We start from the raw sequence: 19,911 nt of genomic DNA, 5'->3' as shown, positions 1-19,911 counted from the left end.
CTGGGGAAGGGCCTCTCTTTAAGACTTCGAAGGCAGGTCTGAGGCTCTCAAGGGTGCGGCCTGCGAGGTAACCAGGGCGGCGCCTCCGGTCCGGCCCCCTCCATGAGGCTGGTGTCCCACAGGCCAGCCGAGTCTGCCAGCTGAGCCTTATGCCGGCTTGGGCAGGCGGCAGGGCTCGGCTTCAGCCTCATAACCGTCGCGCGTGCCCAGCGAGAGACCCTCTGCTGGCCGCCACCTCTGAACATCCGAGTTTCTCCTCCAACTAGAACAGCCGCTGCTCAAGGGCAGGGTCCCATCACACGTGGACTGTGGTCATCGGCCTGGCCCAGGAGTCGGCCCTCTACCCCGCCCCCGGGGCCCCCGACTGACAGGACGGCTCTGGGAGAGGGCTCTTGTCCCATTCCAGCCCGCCTCTCCAATGCCTGCCTGGGTGGGATCTCGTGGCCTGGATCCCAGGACACCCGCTGGCCTAGGCGCACACACCTCCCATCAGCTTCTGGAGAAGGTCCGCGGGAGCACGTGTCTCCAGCGCCCGCAGGCCCAGGCAGAAGCGCTTGCCAGGTGACCGGCTGGTTGAGACGCTCCCGCAGAGCATCGAGGGCTCTGCTCATCCAAACTGAGGGACTCCGTGTTACCTGGCGCTGTTGCTCTGATTATATTCTCTGTGATCCGTGTGGATGTCCTTCCATCACCTCTAGCACTTTCTGTCTACCGCACTTTTTCTTTTCTCTTTTTTCCAGTGAAATGACCTAGTTTTTATAATTCCGAACATTCTCCCTCTATTGGTTTGAAGGCTATTGATCCTATTTCTACCATGAACGTTTTAACGCGTCCGACTGACTCGGAAAGTCTAGAGGAAACCAGTCGCCCTCCCATTCTCCCCTAACAGTTCAAAGACCTTCAGGTTCACTCCCATGACTCTCTCCCCATTTCCACTGACCGCTTGTCAGGATCTTAGTTTCCAACTCTCCTCAAGTCAGTAATGACCGCTGTTTTACTCGCTGACCGTGATTCAGCTCTACCACAAGCTTCTGCTGTCTCTGCATACCATTCTCTGTGTCTCTGTCCTGGGTTTAGTTTCCTTCTTCCTCAAGTCCAGTAAGAGTCTGTGAGTGAATAAACTTGGGTTTCTATTTCTGTGAAAATGCTCATGTATTTTTAACTGGAGGATGGTTGCGTTACAATATTGTGTTGGTTTCGGCCACACACCAACATGCATCGGCCATGGGCATACACGTGTCCCCTCTCTCCTGAATCTCCCCCGCCCACCACAATGCCTGTATTCTGTTCTCGCGATAGAATGGCATGCTGGTCTTACCGTCCTCGTGAAGAGTATCTTCTACCGTGGTCTGACCTCCCTGTTACTATGTAGACACTTGCTGAGTTTCACTGCTGAGCCTCGGGAGCGATCTCTGTTTTCCTCTCAAGCTGTTTTTAAGATGTGTCCGAGACTTCTGGGAACTCCATCAGAGCCGGCCGGGCCCTCCTCGCGTCCTCCCCTCTGCACCAACTCCCTGGATCTCTGTGCTAACTCTACTTAACTACTTCAGATCTCTTTTCTGGCTCATACATAATTCTCTCCTGGGGCACGTCTATTTTGCTGTTTAACATCTCTGTTGGGTTTTATATGCAATGGCTAGAGTTTTTATCATAGAGATTTTACGTGGTTCCTTAAATAAAAAAACAAAAAAACCCCAGCCTCTTTAAAATGTACTGTATCCTATTCTTTTCTTGATTTCTAATCTTTCTTTAAGCCCTTTGATCACCTTAAACATTGTATTACAATCTCTTCTATCATCTGAAGTTGTAAAATGTTGGAAATCCTCCTGTTTGCTGTGACACCTGACTCTTGCTTATGATTTCTGTATGTTTAATAATTTATTGGCATGAGATCATAATTTGTGGAAATCGTAGGATTCCAGGTGGCCTGAGCTGTGCAAGGGTCATTCTACAAACTTTTTGCTTTCCTTTCTGCAAGTAGGTCCAGGAGTATCACCAGTCTGGTGCTGGCTTGGGGATTCCTGAAACACATAGGGATTATAAACACAGACCTCAAACGCAGATGTTTCAATTGCTCACAGGAGACTTCCCTCAGCACCTGAGTGCAGGACAGTGATAAACTTTCTAATCATTTCTCGGGCTCCACCGGGGAGATTTTCTCATGTCTGTTTTTTCCCCTTTTACCAGTTAATAGCCCTTTAATGGGGATTTCTATTTCAGTTCTATACATTTTTAAAAGAATCCAAAGTTATATTATTGTTGGGCCTGTTTCAGGGCCCAGTAAACATCCCTGGGGCTTTCCTGATGGCTCAGTGGGTAAAGAATCTGCCTGCAATGCAGGAGACACAGGAGATGTGGGTTCAATCTCTGGGTAAGGAAGGTCCCTGAAGTAGGAATTGCCGATGAAGGTCCCTACAGTCAAAGCTATGGCTTTTCCAGTAGTCATGTACAGATGTGAAAGTTGGATGATAAAGAAAGCTGAGCACCGAAGATATTGATGCTTTTGAACTGTGGTGTTGGAGAAGACTTGAGAGTCCCTTGGACTGCAAGGAGATCAAACCAGTCAATCCTAAAGGAAATCAACCCTGAATATTCATTGGAAGGACTAATGCTGAAGCTCCAGTATTCTGGCCACCTGATGCAAAGAACTGAGTCACGGGAAAAGACCCTGACGCTTGGAAAGACTGAAAGCAGGAGAAGGGGACGACAGAGGATGAGATAGTCGGATGGCGTCACCGATTTGATGGACATGACTTTGAGCAAGTTGGGAGTTGGTGATGGACAGGGAAGCCTGGTGTGCTGCAGTCCATGGGGTTGCAAAGAGCCAGCTACGACTGAGGGACTGACACACACACAGACCCACCCAGAGCTGCCAGGACATCTGCAGCCTACTCTGGTTTGAGGCTCCCTCTTTGATTCTGTGTCTTGTTATTTCATTTCTTTCTCATGTGTTCAGTTATATTTAAAATCTTTGTTATATTTTACATGGCACTTCTCTGTGACTGCAGTAAGAGTCGCTCTATCGTACCTCAGCCTGATCTACCACGTCAGACTGGAAACCCACTCCACTGCCTTCTGCCTCCCCATGAGGTTGAGAATCCGATGCATCTTCATTCCCAAACTTGCTCAGTGACTGTTTGATCGCTTTGGAAGCTTTATCCCCAGGGTTCTGGAATTACACAAAAGTGCCAGTTAGGACTTTCCCATTCACCACCCTGGAACCTTGTGACCACCAATTCTGGAAACATTTCTTGTTTCTTTGATACATTTCTGCCCTTTGTTTTCCCTCTCTTGACAGATTGCCTAGATGTCAGATGTTCTATTTCCTGGGAGTCTTTGTCAACACTTTTTTTCCTTCTAATGTTGTGTTTTTAATTTCTAAGAATTATTTCCTCTTCTGACTTTTACAGCATCTTGTTTTATTTCATTGACAAAATACTGACTCTTATTTCTCTGAGGCTATTCGCTATATGTTTTGAGGGTTTTTCTGTTTGCAGTTATCGGCTGTTTCCTCTGATGTATCTTTCTCTGCTTGTTCTAGCCTCTACCCTTCGTGCAGGGGACCTTAGGAAAACAGGCAGCGATCCCTGCTGTCCATGAGTCATCAGGGAATTGTCTGTGATGATGGAGCAGGCCCGTACCTTGGCTGCGATGGTGCTTACGTGAAGCTACAAACACAAGCATCTGGGACACGTCAACTTCCTGGTTTTGATACTGTCCGTGGTTACGTACGATGTAACCACTGGGGCAAACTGGATGGACGGTGCAGGGGACCTCTCTGTACCATTTTTTGCAACTTCTTAGGGATCTACATTTATTTCAAAATAAAAAAATCTAAAAGCTGAGGCAATAAAAAGATGATGGAAGCTCTGTGCACACAAGCAAGCCTCCGGACTCGTACTGAGGGTATTAGCTTAAGCACCCAGCTTCTGCTTTGAGGGCCTGCCAGACGCTAGCAACCACAGGTCTGACACTGTTTCTTCTTCCAGAGGGGAGTCCTCCAACCCCGGGCCCTGCCTGGCCTCGGGCTCTGGGATTTCCCCTCAACTGGACAGACTGCCCTGAATCCGCTTTCAGGGTTTGGCTGCCCACTTTGCTCCACCTGAGGTGCCTCGTCCAGAGTGCCTGGTTTGAGGATTTCTCCAGAGCATCAGCCTCTGCTCTTGTGGGCAGAGGAGATAAGTATTCTCTGGTTGGCACAAGCAGACAGGTAACTCAGGGAGCTTCGTTTCCTCCCATGGAGACTCTCAGCGAATCGCCCCGTCTTCAGGCCCAGACGCAGTCCCGGGACTGAGGACCCCAGGCTTCCATACTGCCCCCCCTGGGCAGGCCTCTGTGGCACCAACATTTCAGTTCCTGCTCTGCCGCCTTCCACTGTCCATCTTCCACAGCTTGAAGCCTCCTGTCTTATGTCTTCTCTCCTATTCTTGGTCCTCGTGGGTTTAGACATTTTAAAAATTCTTTTACTGTCATTTTAGAAGGGTTTCTGGAGGAAGTGGAAATAATGTGTTCAATCACCCGTGTTAACCCAAGCATACCATGTCAACCAGAGCTCCTTAACCTGAATTCTGCAAAGTATTTACACACAACCACAGCCCTAAAGGGCTTCCTTGGGGGCTCAGATGGTAAAGAATCTGCCTGCAATGGGGGAGAGCCAGGGTTGATCCCTGGGCTGAGAAGATCTCCTGGAAAAAGTAATGGCTACTCACTCCAGTATTATTGCCTGGAGAATTTCATGGACAGAGGAGCCCGGCAGGCTACAGTCCATGGGGTCTCAAAAGTCAGACACAACTGAGCGACTAACACTTTCACTTTTACAGTTCTAAAGAAATCAACCCTGAATATTCATTGGAAGGACTGATGCTGAAGTTGAAGCTCCAATACTTTCGCAACCTGATGCAAAGAAGTGACTCAGTGGAAAAGACCCTGATGCTAGAAAAGACTGAAGGCAGGAGAAGAGGGTGGCAGAGGATGAGATGGTTAGATGGCATCACCGACTCAACGGACACGAGCTTGAGCAAACTCCGGGAGAGAGTGAAGGACAGGGAAACCTGGCCTGCTGCAGTTCATGGGGTCACAGAGAGTCGGACATGCCTTAGAGACTGAACAACGACAACAACAATGGGACGTATGTGAAGATGGAGAGATGGTAACGTGTCAACAAAAACAAGAAATCACAAACTCAAATTAGAAATCTTCAGTTTCAACACTCACCTGCAAGTATGTGCACACTATCTACTAGACACCAGGGCATTTCTGATGGGCTCTTCCAGTACTGGCAACTCCAAGATTCGGAATGGGGGGACAGGAAGAGAAAGCACAACTCCACTTCGAACTCCCTCGGTGCTCTGAAAGGGCCACCTGTCTGCTCCTACAAACAGCATTTGTTTCAAATGTCAAAGAAACTTTAAATTCCACAGATGGCTGTGATTTCCAATCAGAACTGATCCAGGACAAAGCTGGGCTCTGGGAGGGAAGGACTTGCAGTCACTGTCAGGCAACAGGCGCGGGCAATCAACACTTCACACACTTACAGAATGAAATCAGACTCTTACATGCTAACCTCAAACAACCACTGAGAAAGTCGCAGGGCATAAATAGCAGCACATGTGCCCCTCGGCAGCCAGCCATGCTGCTTGAGGAGGGAGGATCTGTGAAGCGGTGGCGGCCAAGACACACTCGGAAAGCCCAGGGTCTCTGCAGACAAAGCCCCGTGTCACACACAGGCATCCTCGCACCGTCTCGGCATGGCCACCTGCCAAATGGCTCCAGAAACGACTATGGCCAAAGCACATTCATGTCAAGCAACAAGCATTTCATCACCACTGTTGCTATTGTTTATTTGCTGAGTTGTGTCTGACTCTGCGACCCCATGGACTGTAGCCCCGCCAGGCTCCTCTGTCCATGGAATTCTCTAAGCAAGAATACTGGAGTGGGCTGCCATTTCCTTCTCCAGGAAGGAGATCTTCCCGATGCAGCGATCAAACCTGCGTCTCCTGCATTGGCAGATGGATTCTTTACCTGGAGAACCCCATTTCATCACTTACCGCATAAGAAATATTACAATCTGTACTACGAGAGTCGAGGGGGAAAAAAAAGACAGTATAGTCTATGCCTTTGGAAACCTTCAATGTAAATGGCATACTATGCATATTTCAAGCGACTGGAACATATGTGAGAGGCTGCCCTGCTGTCCGAGAAGCCCGTTCGACAGCCTCGTTCTCATCCTAGAGTCACTGTGGGGCGCCGGAGGCACAGCCTTCGGAACTCTGCTTTTGGGAAGATGCAGAACCTAAAGACCTTTCCGTCAACTGAGGGCCTCAAATCCCCTAAGCTATTCAAACAGGAAAGGAAGCTAGAGCCCAGCGTAAAGCAAGACACCTGGCACAGACCCCAGGGACACAGACAGGGCACCTACCACAGGAGGGGGCCCACCTGCCAGGGTCTAAAGGACAGACAAGACCCAAGTGCAGGGTCTCAGAGGCAAGTCAGCACATCGCCCGAGCTAAAAAAACAGGCAAAGGATGTATCTCAATAGACGTGTCTCCCAAGAAAATACATATATGAAAACACATAATGAAAAGGCACTCAGCATCATGAGTCATAATGCACACGGCCCCATAATGTGATAGCACTGCATACCCTCTAGGATGGCTACCATCCGAAGACTGATACCAACAAGCCCCCAGGGGAGCCCACAGCGGCCGACCACCCGGCCAGAAACAGGAAGGAAGCACTGTTCTCTGCTGTCGCCAGGCGCCTCCCTGGTCAAGAATCTGCCTCCCAATGCAGGAGACGTGGGTTTGATCCCGACGTCAGGAAGATCTCCTGGAGAAGGAAACCGCAGCCCACTCTGAGTATTCCTGCCTCGGGAGTCCCACAGACAGAGAAGCCTGGCCGGCTGCAGGCCATGGGGCTGTAAAGAGTCAGACATGACTGAGCACGCATGCAGTTACGTGCTACAACATGAAGAAACGTGGAAACAGGCTAAGGGAAAGAAGTCAGACACAGAAGGCTAACTCCTTATGTTTCCAACTATATGAAACGTCCAGAACAAGCAAACCCACAATGACAGAAAGTGGTTATTACCAGGGGTTGAGAGGACTGGGGAATGTGGTGTAACTGCTGGTGGGTATAGGGTTTCTTTCCTGGGGGTGATGAAAGTGTTCTAAATTTAGACTGTAATGGTGGGTGTACAAACCTCTGAATATACTAAAAACCATTTGAATTGTCTTCCTTAAAAGAGTGAATTTTATGGTATGCGAGCTAAGCAGCTTGCTTCATCATATCCAACTCTTGGCGACCCCATGGACTGTAGCCCGCCAGGCTCCTCTGTCCATGGGATTCTCCAGGCAAGAGTACTGGAGTGGGTTGTCATGCCCTCTTCCAGGGGATCTTCCCAACCCAGGGATCGAACTCACATCTCTCATGTCTCCTGCATTGCCAGGAGGGTTCTTTACCACTAGCACCACCTGGGCATATGAGTTATATCTCAATAAAGCTGGTGGCTGTTTTTTTTTCCCCAAGCAAGCCCAGGTTAAGCTGCCTGGTTGTATGTTCTTGAGTAGAAAATTTTTTTGGAATATGTCTCTTGAGTCATGGTGGTAAATCCCCTAAATCCTCTGTATTATAGATTTTACTTTCCAAGTCAAAAACCAGAAACTGTCTCCACTACAACTAAAATCACCAGAAAACTAAAATCAACACCACTGACCCCCTTGATTTCTACTCAGAAATTAGATGGGTGCCCTCCTGTGGACTTCTGTCTCCTAAGGTTTAGCGTCGGTGTCCATTTGTAGCTTCCATCAACCTTAACCTCAACCACTTAGCCCCTCGGGGTCTTAGTTCCTCGATTACAAAATAAAGGAGTCAAACCAAATCTGATCACCCCTTCCAGTCCCTTCCCTGCTGCCATGGACCTTGACGCCCTAAAACCTGGGATGCAGCCAGTATCAGGCATCTCCAAGCCTCACTGCACTGATCACGCCCTCATGGCCCAGGGTCACCAGCACAGAAGAGGGGAACCTAAGGTGTGAGTGTCCATGGGAGGCAGGGAAGCTGGAAGCCCCTCTATGGAGGAAACACATGCTGACCTTGGGAACTATTGCCAAGGACACAGCCCCAGTGCTTCTGTGAGCTGTGCCACCTGGGAAATGTCTCACTGGAGCCACAGGGAAAAGTCTGAGTGCCAGGATCACGCCTGCCCTGGAGACAGGAAACAGCCCACTGCCCGTGGCATGGTCTGCTCTGGGGCTGTGGAGGGTCCTCTCAAGAGTTTATTTAGCCTCGGCTTCTGGAAGCCTTCTGGGGCGGCCCCAGCCTGAACGTTCACACCATGTGAGCAAAATGCCAAGAGTGGAGACAAAAGGCACTAGGAAGTTTCTGGGAATGCTTCTTCGTTTAAACTTGAAAAGAAAAAAGAAAACCAAACCAAACCACCACTATCATTCCCCTCCCCTGCTCCTCACCCCGCCCATCCCAGGCTCCGCCAAAGGTCTTTTCATTCAAGTACTGCCAACAGCCCCCACCCATATCAGTGGCGCCTCTGGCTACTGAGAAGACCCCAGACAGAGGGCTTGGGGGCGGGTGCCAAGAGAAAATAAACGCTGGTCCCGCCGCCCCCAACAGCTCAGTGGTCTCTCCCTATGTGGCGCCCAACTCAACATGGCACGCTGCCTGTGCAGAGAGAAAGTGGGGAAGGACAGGCCAGGGACGGGACACTTGAAGTCCATCACTCAATGTCACAAAGCTAACAGAGAGAGAGGGCAAAGCCCACCCAGGCTGGCCTGGAGTACGACCTGGCAAATGCAGACAGCCGTCCAGAAAGCCATCGTGTTTAACAAAAAAAAAGAGGGCGGGGCGGAGGAAAATACACATACATGCATGTCAGAACAGGCAGACAAGAGCAGAGACCATTTTGAAACGCACAAAAGTCCTGAAGTCCTATGTTGTGTACCAGCAACTGCCAGCACTGGAGGTCAAACACACTTCAAGAACAAACTCACAGAGAGAGAGAGGAGGTCTGTGGTTACCCGGCGCAAATCAGAAGGGGGAGCTGGAGGAAGGTGGTCAAAGGCACAAACTGGCGGTTGTAAGGTAAGTACTACAGACGTAATGGGCACCATGACAAATGTGATTAACATGCTCTATGTTATATATGAGAGTTGAGAGTGAATCCGAAGGGTTTTCACCACAAGGAAAACAATTTGTTTTATTTTTTATCTATGAGACTATGGATATTCACTAAACTTATTCTGATTATCATGTCATGATATATTTAAGTCATATATTAAGTTATGCTGTATACCTTCAACTTATACAAAGTTGTATGTCAATTAGATCTCAATAAAACACGGGGGCAGGGAGGAAGAAGTAGCAAATAGTTTTAAAAATTTAATTAGGGACCTCCTTGGTGGTCCAGTGGCTAAGACTCCAAGCTCCCAATATAGGGGGCTTGGGTTCAATCCCTGGTCAGGGAACTAGTTCACACATGCCACAACTAAGACCCCATGTAGCCAAATAAATAAACATTGAAAAAAGAAAAAAAAATTAATTCCGTCTTGCTGCAGAACCATCACAGAGAAATTTTAAGTGGGGTGTTAATATATGCCTAGTCTTGGTAAATATATATGCTTAGAACAGACTATATCTGGTCACAGTGATGGTCTCTGAGGAGAAAAAATGTTAGGAAGGAAACAAACATTTCACGACATCCTCTTTAAGCATTTTGAATGTTGTTCCATCTGCATATATTATCTATTTAAACACACACACAAGAGCATTAAGATTTCAATTTAAAGGGCAGGCAAGCTAATTAGCAACATCCCCCCTCGGACCTGCAATCATATTTACGGTGTGGGCTCCCAAACATGACCAGGAAACTGAAGCGGAGCTAAACGACTCCCCGGTAGTGGCAGCTGCTAGCCAGCTCTATGCTGAGTGGTGCTCAGGGTGATCTTGTCCAGTCCCAGAAGCCGTCCAAGATTCTGTCTACGGAGCGAGCTGTGGACATGGAGCCATCACAGGTCTCCATGCCGACTCCAAGACCCAGGGAGCGCTTCCTGCACCCCCGCCTTACTCACTGCCCCCTCGTCCAGCCCTCTGCCTGGGGAAAATGCTCGCCGTGAGCTGAAGGCACGACAGACCACCCTGCCCGGCCCGAAGAGCTCAGGGCCAACTCCTGGCACATGAAGGGCTTATTTCTTGGCAACCGGGGCAGAGTCAGCTGACTTGAGCTCCAGTCCTCTAGATGCTGCCAACTAGCTGGGTACTCCTGCCTAAGTCACAAAAGGCTTCAGCATCACACTGGGAAACAGGCATTCTAAGATGGAAGTGTTAGGGGAGACCACTTGCGGGGAGGACAGCGTAGTAAAATGAATCAAGTCTTAAAAAGGTATTTCTACCCCTTGACCAGTAATTTCGTTTAGGAATTTAACCTAAGAAACTTACAGAGGTAGACCAAGATAGATAAAAAGTACAAGATGTTAGTCCCATCATTTAAAACTGAAAGCCTGACAACAATTTAGCTGGCTGAAAGAGACTGATCAGAGAAACAGGCTCATCCATCGGATGGAATTATGGACACTAAGAATCATGCTATCAAAGATTTTTTGTGAAATGAAAATGTTACCAAAAAGAAACATATCTGCCTCTGAACACCCAACTTGGGAGAGTATGAAGGCCCCACGGTATGGGCAACAATTCTAATAAAAGAGAATGCATAAAAAGCATGGGGAAGAGCATCTCGAGAGCAGTTTACGGGATGAGCTGGTCAACAGTGGAGAGGGCCCTGAAGGGCTGAACAAGCCCCTGTGAGGTGCCCACAGCGCACCAGTGTGGATTCCACAGAAGGTTCAGAACTGAGAGCCCAAGGCTGAAGCAAGGTCACTGGTGGTGTTTCTAAAATACCATCTAGGGACTGTCTTGGTGGCTCAGTGGATCAGAATCCGCCTGCCAATGCTGGGGACACGGGTTTGGTCTCTGGTGCAGGAAGATCCCACGTGCCGTGAGGCAGCAAAGCCCGTGCGCCCCAAGTACCGAGTCCGTGCACCCAGAGCCCCGCGCTCTGCAGCGAGAAGCCCCGCACAGCCACGAGAGGAGCCCCTCGCCGCAACTTGAGAAAAGCCAACAGACCCAGGGCAGCGAAAAATTAAATAAACAAATTTTTAAAATTCACTTCATAAAATACAACCTGGGAGTAAGTCTTTAGGTTCGAGCCCAAGAGAATCAGTGTACATCAAAGCAGGTGGGGTGGCCTGCCCAGCAACAAATGTGACCAGGTTTCCATGCAGACGACACTGCCTGTCGTGGAAATGGTGTGTTCCAGAACACTGACCAGCAAAGAGAAGACGATTCTCTCGGTTTAAAGCTTCCACTCTTCTGTGGAAATACACAAGTACTGCAAACTTGAACTCCCCTGGACACGTGCAAATGGTCCATTTACACGGCCCACTTTTAAGTTTGCTAAATGGTGTGGGGCTGGGATTAAGCAGTGTGTACTTTTGTAAATAAATACTGATACGCTCATAGAAGACTAGAATAACCATCCACTGCAATGACAAGCGGCAGTTATACCTCACTGGTGGAATTATAGGTGATTATTTTTAAACCAATTTTTTGTATGTTCTTGCAACTGTGTACTATGTATAAGTAACTCAAAATAACTTGAGCAATCAGGAAAAAACAAAACAAAACTATCCATCTAAGACAAATAAGAGAACAACCCCACCGATTTTTCTTCAGTGATGATCAGAGAGACTGACCAGGGGCCTCTGAGCCTGCACCCTCCCCGCACGCCCAACCTGGATGCCACACTCCCACGCCCTCGCCTTCACCGGTCCACCCGCCGCCGCCCTCTGCTCTCCTCTGGCGCCCTCCACGGTTACGTGCGGCTTCCAACTGTCTCCTTCTAGAGAGCCTGACCCCTTCTCTCCAGCATCAAAAGCTGTTGAGCAAAAGCTGTTGAGTACAATGACTCTCAGGGCAAAGGATGAAATGTGGATTAGATAAAGAGCAATTAGAATGGTTTTTCCAACATTCAAAAGGCAATTATGCTAAGTGCAATGTAGAGTTGTAGGTTTAGATCCTAGAACAAAAGGAGGACATGAGTGGAAAACTAATCCAAGCAAAAGTGTGCATTTCAGTTAATGGTGTGGAACCAGGACTAACTTCTTGCTTTTGACAAATGTACCATATTACATAAGATGTCAACCTCGGGGGAATCTAGGAGAAGGGTATATACCATGATCCTTGAACTTTCCTATAAACCTCAAGAGAGTTTATTTTTTAAACGCAGACATGAAATAGGACAATGCTAAGAATATAAGAAGATGGGGACCTAATAAAAATAAATGGGGAAAAAAAAAAAAAAGAATCCCCCCCCCCCCCCCAAAAAAAAAGAAGATGGGGACAGAATGAATATGCATTTCCACGGCAGGTATCTCTCTTCACGTGGACGCTTCCAGGCACCCAAGACACAGCACAACCAAGACTGAAAGTCCTTACCCTCAGTCCCTGGTGCTATTACGGGAGGGGCATCACCTGCTTGAGCCCTTGGGAAACCCAGGTCTCTGCCACTTTAGGGAAAGAGAAAGATGACACATTCAAAGCTCACATCATGACACTGCCTGGCACACAGCTGGCAATCCATGGATACGGGCCGGACACAAGACAGCAATTTCAGCCCTTTTCCTCTTAGACTGGTTGCATTCTACTCACAACAACTGTCATATATTTTCACCCTTAAAAGAAATTAAATCCAACGACACGTCTTAGCGACAGCCGCGTATTAACACTGGTCAGTAGGCAAGAGGGAGTTGTGTGTGCGCTCCGTCACTCAGTCGCGTCTGACTCTTTGAGACCCAGGGACTGCAGCCCGCCAGGCTCTTCTGTCCATGTGATTCTCCAGGCAAGAATACAGGAGTGGGTTGCCATTCCCTTCTCCAGGGGATCTTCCCGAATGCAGGGATCAAACCCAGGTCTCCTGCAGTGGCTGGAGGATTCTTTACTGTCTGAGCTACCAGGGAAGCCCAGGCAAAGGGTAGACGGGGAAGAAAACAGGTTTTTTGCTACTAGGACCTGAAAGCACTGCTTGCTTATCGAGGGCAACTCAATGCTCCTTCCGTCCTGTGGCCCACCTTTTGCCAATCTCAGGCATCAACACTGCTCCTAGAAGACTAAGCAGAGGGGACACAAGACCCCTAAATCAGATATATAGACACTTAAAACATGGGGTGCGGGGTAGATTAAAAAACGGAATCTACTGCAACAGATTTTTAAGCACCTATGCTCCTGATGCTGCTGCTAAGTCGCTTCATCAGCCCAACTCAAAGGGTAGTTAGTTCCAACCAGCAGACTCTGCGTCACAGGGAGGACACTCCACCTCCAGGTCCTCGGGCCCGCCCACCCCCATCTGACTGTGTCAGAAGAACCTGCGTTAACAAGAGCCAGCTGATTCCACGCAGGCAGCTTTCGCAGGTGTGACTGGGGATCATTTACCATGCTCTCCCTGCTCCCCCCGGCCCCACAGGTAAACAGGGTGGTTAGATCCATTTTTAATTGAAGGAGTTACTCACTCCAACGTGTGAGTCATTCGGAATGTAAGCTTTCACAGAAAGCCCTGTTTCTCAAGAAGCACCCCACCCGGGGAGAGAAACTTGAGTGTGTCGTCTGAGTGCCACAGGGTGTGAGACGCAGGCAACAGCACAGGTGACCGGGGGTCCAACCCAGGGGCAGAAGACTGTGTGAAAGGAGGTGAGGAGCCCTGAAGACGAGCGAGGCAGGGCTGGAGGCCTCATCCGGGAGGTCAGCCTACATGCTGGGCTGGAAAGGCGTCCGGCGGCCAGGAGGCGCGTCCGGGCTGGGGCAGTCAGCGCGCGAACCAGTGCAGGCCAGGGGCATTCCCAACAAAGGTCTGGCGGCAGATGAGAACGGGCGCCTGGCACCAAAGGCACAGGCAACAAAAGCAAACAGAACAGGCAATTCGGACTTCAGAGAAATTAAAACAAGTTTTATGCACCAAAAGACTGCCGAGAGAGTAAAATGCAACACCCGCAAAGAGAGAAAATACCTGCAATCAGGTATCTGATGAAGGATTAATATCCAGAATATAGAGTGGTGGTTTAGTCGCTAAATCGTGTCTGACTCTTTGCGACTCCGTGGACTGTAGCCCGCTAGGCTCCTCTGTCCATGAAATTCTCCAGGCAAGAATACTGGAGTGGATTGCCATTTCCCTCTCCAGGGGATCTTCCTGACCCAGGAATCAAACCCAGGTGTCCGAAATTGCAGGCAGATTCTTCACTGACTGAGCTACCAGGGAACCCCTAAAACTCAGCACAACAGAAAACAATTCAAGTCAAAGATGGGCAGATGACCTGAATAAATGTTTCTTCAAAGAAGACACACAGGTGATCAATAAGCACATGAAAAGGTGCCCAACACCGCTAATCTAATCGTTAGAGAAATGCAAATCATAACTACAATGAGGTATTACCTCAGCACGATGGCTACTATCAAAAAAAAGTAAATATAAATCACAAGTGTAGGGTGTGGAGAAATTGGAACCCTTGTGCCCTGTTGATGGGAATGTAAAATGGTATCGCTGCAATGGAAAAACAGTTCGGCAGCTCCTCAAAAAAGTAAAAATAGGATTACCATATGATCCAGCAATTCCACTTCTGGGTATATAACCAAAAGAACTGAAAAACAGGATCTCAAAGAGATAGCGGTACATCCATTTTCCCAGCAGCATTATTTATAACAGGGAAAAGGGTCAGAATGGGAGCCCCCAAAAGGAGAATTTTAAATGATCCCAAATGTTCTGATGTTTCGAAGATGTACACTTGAGTACCTGGAGGTGAGCGTTGTGGCGTCTGCTCCTGACTCACCAGGGGCTCTGGAGGAATCGTATTTACATACTCTTACAGACACAGATAAAGCAAACTTGGCACGAGGTTAACTGCTGACTCACGGTGGCTGGTAATTAGTAATCACTGGCCTAGTCATTCAACTCCTCTGTATGTTTAAAACTGTCTCATAATAAAAAGTTGGGGAAAGAAATGTTTAAAATTCCCCAGACTTGCGGGTGGAGAGGGCAGTTAACACTTGCAAAGTCGGAGGTTCTAGATGACAGGATGGAGACATCAAGGAGGCAGCAGGGAACGCACGGGTAAGGACCAACATGCAGGTACCGCGGTGGCTCAGACGGTGAAGATGAATCCGCCTGCAGTGTGGGAGACCTGGGTTCGACCCCTGGCTGGGGAACAGCCACGAGAGGAGGGCATGGCAACCCACTCCAGTATTCTTGTCTGGAGAGCCCCCATGGACAGAGGAGCCTGGCGGGCTACAGGCCCCGGCGTCCCAGAGTCCCAGACGACTAAGCACAGCACACAGCGCGGCAGGCCGGTGAGCGCTGAAGAAAAGCCCAGGGGAGAGGGCACTCTCCAAAACTTCCTAAGAGGGAAGAAGGTAGAAGAGAAAAATTCACTGCAGCCAGGAGAGCGGAACTCAATGGAAGAGAGTTTCCACTAAGAGGGTGATGACGGCCCATACTGACAAGGTCGGCGGGTCAGCAGGGCAGGCACAGAGATAAAGTTGGAAGCGCAGTGACCAGGGGTCCCCAGGCCTTTGTGACCTCTGGAAGAGCTGCTCACACCCTTCAGTGGGAGGCCAGAAGGAGAAAGGCTTCAGGGTGCTCCGGTCAGGGGAATTGCAGGCAGACACCCCTTCTCACCCGAGGGTGCTGGGTGCCCCCAAAGCACGCTGGGGAAGGGCGAGATGCCTCTTCTCCCTTGTCCTGAAGATGACATCATCGGCCTTCAGGGCCCTCAAACTCCCTCAAGTAATTAAACAGTCAGAGCTGCTTTCAGCCCGGAGTATGTCAGGTCCTGATGCTCCCGGAAGCCACACAACAGACACAGATTTGTGTGTCTGTCTTCCTTCCCACCTGCACTTAGGGGGCCAGTAAGTATAGTCCCGTGGACATGCCTGTCAAGGCAGCTCCGCGAGCCCTCATCACAGCAGCATCTCCCACAAAAAAGGATTAAAATTAAAGCTAGGAGGAAGAACCTCATCAGAGCTGCTGAGTGTGAAGAACCAGCTCTCACTTGCAGGATGCAAATGAAGAATACTCTTCAGACTGCAGGAAATCTCTTCAGGAGCTGGGGGTTTTCATTTTATTGTTGAATAGGATTGACTGCGGTTGTTTGTTTTTTTTTTTTTAAAGCACTACTCAGTATCTTAAATTTTTTTAATTGCTCAGATTGTCACAGTCAGAATGAATTTTTACCAGATATAGCTATGCTATCAATTTAAACCATAAGTGATCTGGTGTCTAGTTCCTTTCATCTTGCTGCAGAAAATAAGATGTTTCAGTCTTTCAAAATATGCAAACACACCAAAAACCCCTCAACCAGTCAACTAGATTTAACCCCCAAAGGACACACATCCCAGGACTTACTGCTGAGCTGAACCCCTCTGAACAGCGTATCATTTGCCTCAGTGTTTAAATCATAAAATGTTTTCACAATCCTGCTTCAGAAGAACACAGTGGACCTGCGGACCCAACGGACCAAGAGATCCATTCAACACAGTCAGCCTGGGTCGAAGGACATGAAACCCTCAACCACAGGGTGTAGCTGAAGAGCAAAACATGGGCAAATAACCTTGAAGTAGATACATTCAGAGGGTCATCCACTAACATGATTCAGTTCTATTCTGAACTACAAAAAATTCCAGTAAGCGTTTTGCTCTTCGCTGTTGGTAACCACACGTGTCAGGTGGCTCCTAATAGAGCCCCCTGAGGCTGGCAGAAACGTCAGGGAGAGAAGCAGTTCTGAACGTGTGTTCCAGCTCAGTCAGAGTTGCCACTGTGGGCTCAGGAGCATGAAAACCTCGTCCTTCTCAGGGCTTGGCATCCAGCCCCCGGGCCCCTGGGGCCTCAGGGAGGAGCTACGGTTAAAAACACCAAACTGCTAGTCGACAAGAGTGACAGCAGTGAGTGACAGCATCGTGTAAAGTGAAAAGCACTCTGGAAACGGTCCTGCTGGCCATTTCCTCCCCCTTGAGCATCTTCCCACTCCGATCTGGGCAGCAAACTCCGAAAGCTTCTTTCAATCAGAACAGGAGCACAGATTAAGTCTTCCAAATGTTAAGGCTCTTTAAAAGAGAACCCGCTCATCACCGAAATCACCGTAAATTCAACTCCGGGGATGGGGAAAGCACCAGAAGACCTTTAGAGTCCTAAAGCAAAAACAGGTGGGGAGCAGAGTCAGCTTGACAGGGGAAGGGGCTGGACCCAGGAGGAGAGGCTGAAGGAGTCCCCTGAACCTGACTGGTGACTCAGCAGCACTCCCAGGGGGAAGGTGACGACGGCAGATGGCAGCGAGTCGGGGCAGGAGGTCAAGCTGGATTTCCTGACACCGCCCTTGTCTAATACAACACAGGAAGGCCAGTTACCTGCAGGCAGGGAATCAGACTTGCATAGGTTTCTTTCACTCAACACCTAGGTGTACTCAAAGGTTCTCTAGAAATAAAGTGTCTTCTGACAGTTGTTCGGATAATGACCACGGGGCTAGGGAATGAATGACAGATAGAGGCAGGAAGCAGCCTGTAGCGCAAACAGGGTGTTTCCCCCCCCACTTCTGCTCTTGGCCAAGATGGCCTCCCTTGTGGTCACTGGTCCACCTTCCCCCCATCCCAACACCCTGCCCTTTCCCCTCGCCTGTGGTTCCCTCCCACTCCACCAGGACATCCAAGTGTGAAAAGACTGGATGATTAATGCCAACCACAGGGCTAGTGAATCATGTTTGATGGGGGTACTCGACTCTAGTAACAACCTATGAAACTTCAGGTGACGGCAAACTATATTTACCTCCACTTATATTTGGGTTCCTCCGCTATTATCGGTGTGACTGGATAAGTTACACAACTATTCTGTTCCTCGGCTTCCTCCTCTAAAATAATAATAATAGTACCTAATTCCCAGGGATGTTGTACACATAAGTGAGCAATACACATAAAGCACTTATCGAGTGCCCAGCACATAGTAACACAATAAGAACAGGCATTATGTAATCTTTACATACAAAAGCAATACTCTGCCATCCTTGTAATTCATAATCTCATTTCCTGTCTTTTGGGTATTTCAACAGCTGCCCCTAGATTCTGGAAGATATATATACCTACACACACATTCATTCCATCCCCCTCCTGGAGGCTGGTAGACTTTGCCAGGTGTTACTGTTTTCTTATGAAGTAACTGAAGAGTGAAGATCATGAGTATTTATAGAAGAGGCTTAAAGAAGAAGTCAAAGGTGTAATCCACCAGGTCATAAGCTGCAACATCACCAAACAGGAATTCCTACAACACTGGAAAAAACCGCACCTCTGGCTTCTCTGTGGAGAAGCATCACCCTGTGACACATGGACGTGATCTCCTGAAGGGGTGGAGCTGGCCCTGTCTGATGGACATCAAGATAGTGTCTGCCAACAGCCAAGAGGCTGCTCGGGGCACCACCCAGCTAAGCTTCTGGTTATTCCACTTGTGCAGGCTCAGTTCAGTGGCTAGAAAGACAGAGAAAAGGAGGCAGTGACGAGGCCAAGGTCATTCAGAGTAGGTGACAGCCAGCAAGAGCACCCAAGAGTTTTTACTTCCAATCACAGGACGCAAACACATGTCCCTCATCTGGTCAAAGTGCCCTTGAGTCAGGCGGTGGGCCAGACAGAGAAACCAGGAACACTGAGGCCTAGGAGTTAGAAACCAGAAGCCGACAAAGATTAAAATCACAGAATAGTGGTGAGATGCCACAGCGCCGTGATCCTACCTGAATAAAATGCAATTAGATGCACTCAGTCCTGCACCTTGGTTAACCTTACGTAACTTCTTCCTATTACATCACTAAGAACAATCGCTTTTAATGGGTCCAGCACTGGACCAGTGAGGCAAGCAAATCTCACACGCTATGATGCTACACCTAAATAGCTTTCCCCATGGAAATACTGGCCTGAGTAGGAGCCAAAAATAAACCCAAAAGCCAATTCCAGAGGGACCTGTCACCAGGAATGCCACACACACAAACACACACCACCTCACAAAAGGAGGGTGATCATGAACAGACAGACCGCGAAAACCGTGGCAACTAAGAGCCACAGACAACGCACAAGAGACGGGAAAGCAAAGGAGTGGAAATAGAAAGGCCCTAAACCTGCTCAGACAACAGCAGCTGACACGCTTCCTCACAGGGGCTGCTCTGTCCAACCACGACAGGTGGAGGCCAGAATGACCCACCACGTTCAGCCAATGCTCAAGAAGGGCAAGAGGCTGTCAGCACTCGGCTTCATCCCAAAAACCTACTCAAAGGATGACCACGGATGGGAAGGGCGAAGTGTCCACACAGGAGATCCATGGCCAAATGGGACGAGTCTCAAGTGGATAAATCAGCTATCACACTGAAGGGGTCAGGAGCGCAAGGAAAGGAAGGAGCACAGATTGCAGGCCTCTTTTAAGTCCTAAAGAAGCTTATAACTTTGGCTGCTTGAAGCCTCAGGAGTCGGACCATAAATCCTGCAGTTTCCAGGAAGAACAACTTATTTTTCTGTTGATAACTTTCATGGCAGTGGCCAGGAGGGGATAGGACTTGTTGACCAGCCTCTTCATCTCTTTCTCAATTTGCTCATTAAAAACTTAAATTAGGAAACTAAGAGTACTCATTGTCTGCCATATTAACATGAAAACTACAACACTCCACAGCCTACCAAACAATTCACATTAAAAGGACACTATAAAATGGCAATAGGTGACAGCTTTAAAAAGAAAAGTTTCCCAAGACTGTCACTGCTTTATCCTATCAATAACTGGGTTCTCAAGTCTCATAAGCAGATTAGTGATGGAGTAGGAATCAGAACCTAAAAGCT

At 48.7% G+C, this 19,911-nt stretch overlaps 1 protein-coding gene and 2 long non-coding RNA genes across 5 annotated transcripts in view; 1 reads left to right on the top strand and 2 right to left on the bottom strand.

Moving 5' to 3' along the window:
- UBE2O (ubiquitin conjugating enzyme E2 O) overlaps positions 1-19,911 on the bottom strand; it is a 48,901-nt gene that overhangs the window by 25,965 nt on the left and 3,025 nt on the right. Inside the window, exon 1 of one of the 3 annotated variants that reach the window (XM_020915638.2) lies at positions 9,837-10,200. The exons of the other annotated variants lie outside the window; for them this stretch is intronic. The gene's annotated coding sequence lies outside the window, so the exon portion shown is untranslated. Of the gene's footprint in view, positions 1-9,836; positions 10,201-19,911 lie in introns of those variants that run through there. 3 annotated transcript variants of the gene reach the window in all.
- On the bottom strand, positions 1,745-9,830 carry LOC139039184 (uncharacterized). Its single transcript, XR_011492465.1, has 2 exons — positions 6,419-9,830; positions 1,745-3,169 (listed from the first exon to the last, which is right to left on the bottom strand). It is a non-coding gene; the product is annotated as an uncharacterized lncRNA (long non-coding RNA).
- On the top strand, positions 8,767-19,035 carry LOC110152089 (uncharacterized). Its single transcript, XR_002318267.2, has 2 exons — positions 8,767-9,096; positions 18,150-19,035. It is a non-coding gene; the product is annotated as an uncharacterized lncRNA (long non-coding RNA).

This window comes from Odocoileus virginianus, chromosome 17, assembly GCF_023699985.2.
Source record: "Odocoileus virginianus isolate 20LAN1187 ecotype Illinois chromosome 17, Ovbor_1.2, whole genome shotgun sequence".
Lineage (NCBI taxonomy): Eukaryota > Metazoa > Chordata > Mammalia > Artiodactyla > Cervidae > Odocoileus > Odocoileus virginianus.
Note: the sequence above shows the minus strand (reverse complement) of the source record. Positions and strands in the feature narration are given on the sequence as shown.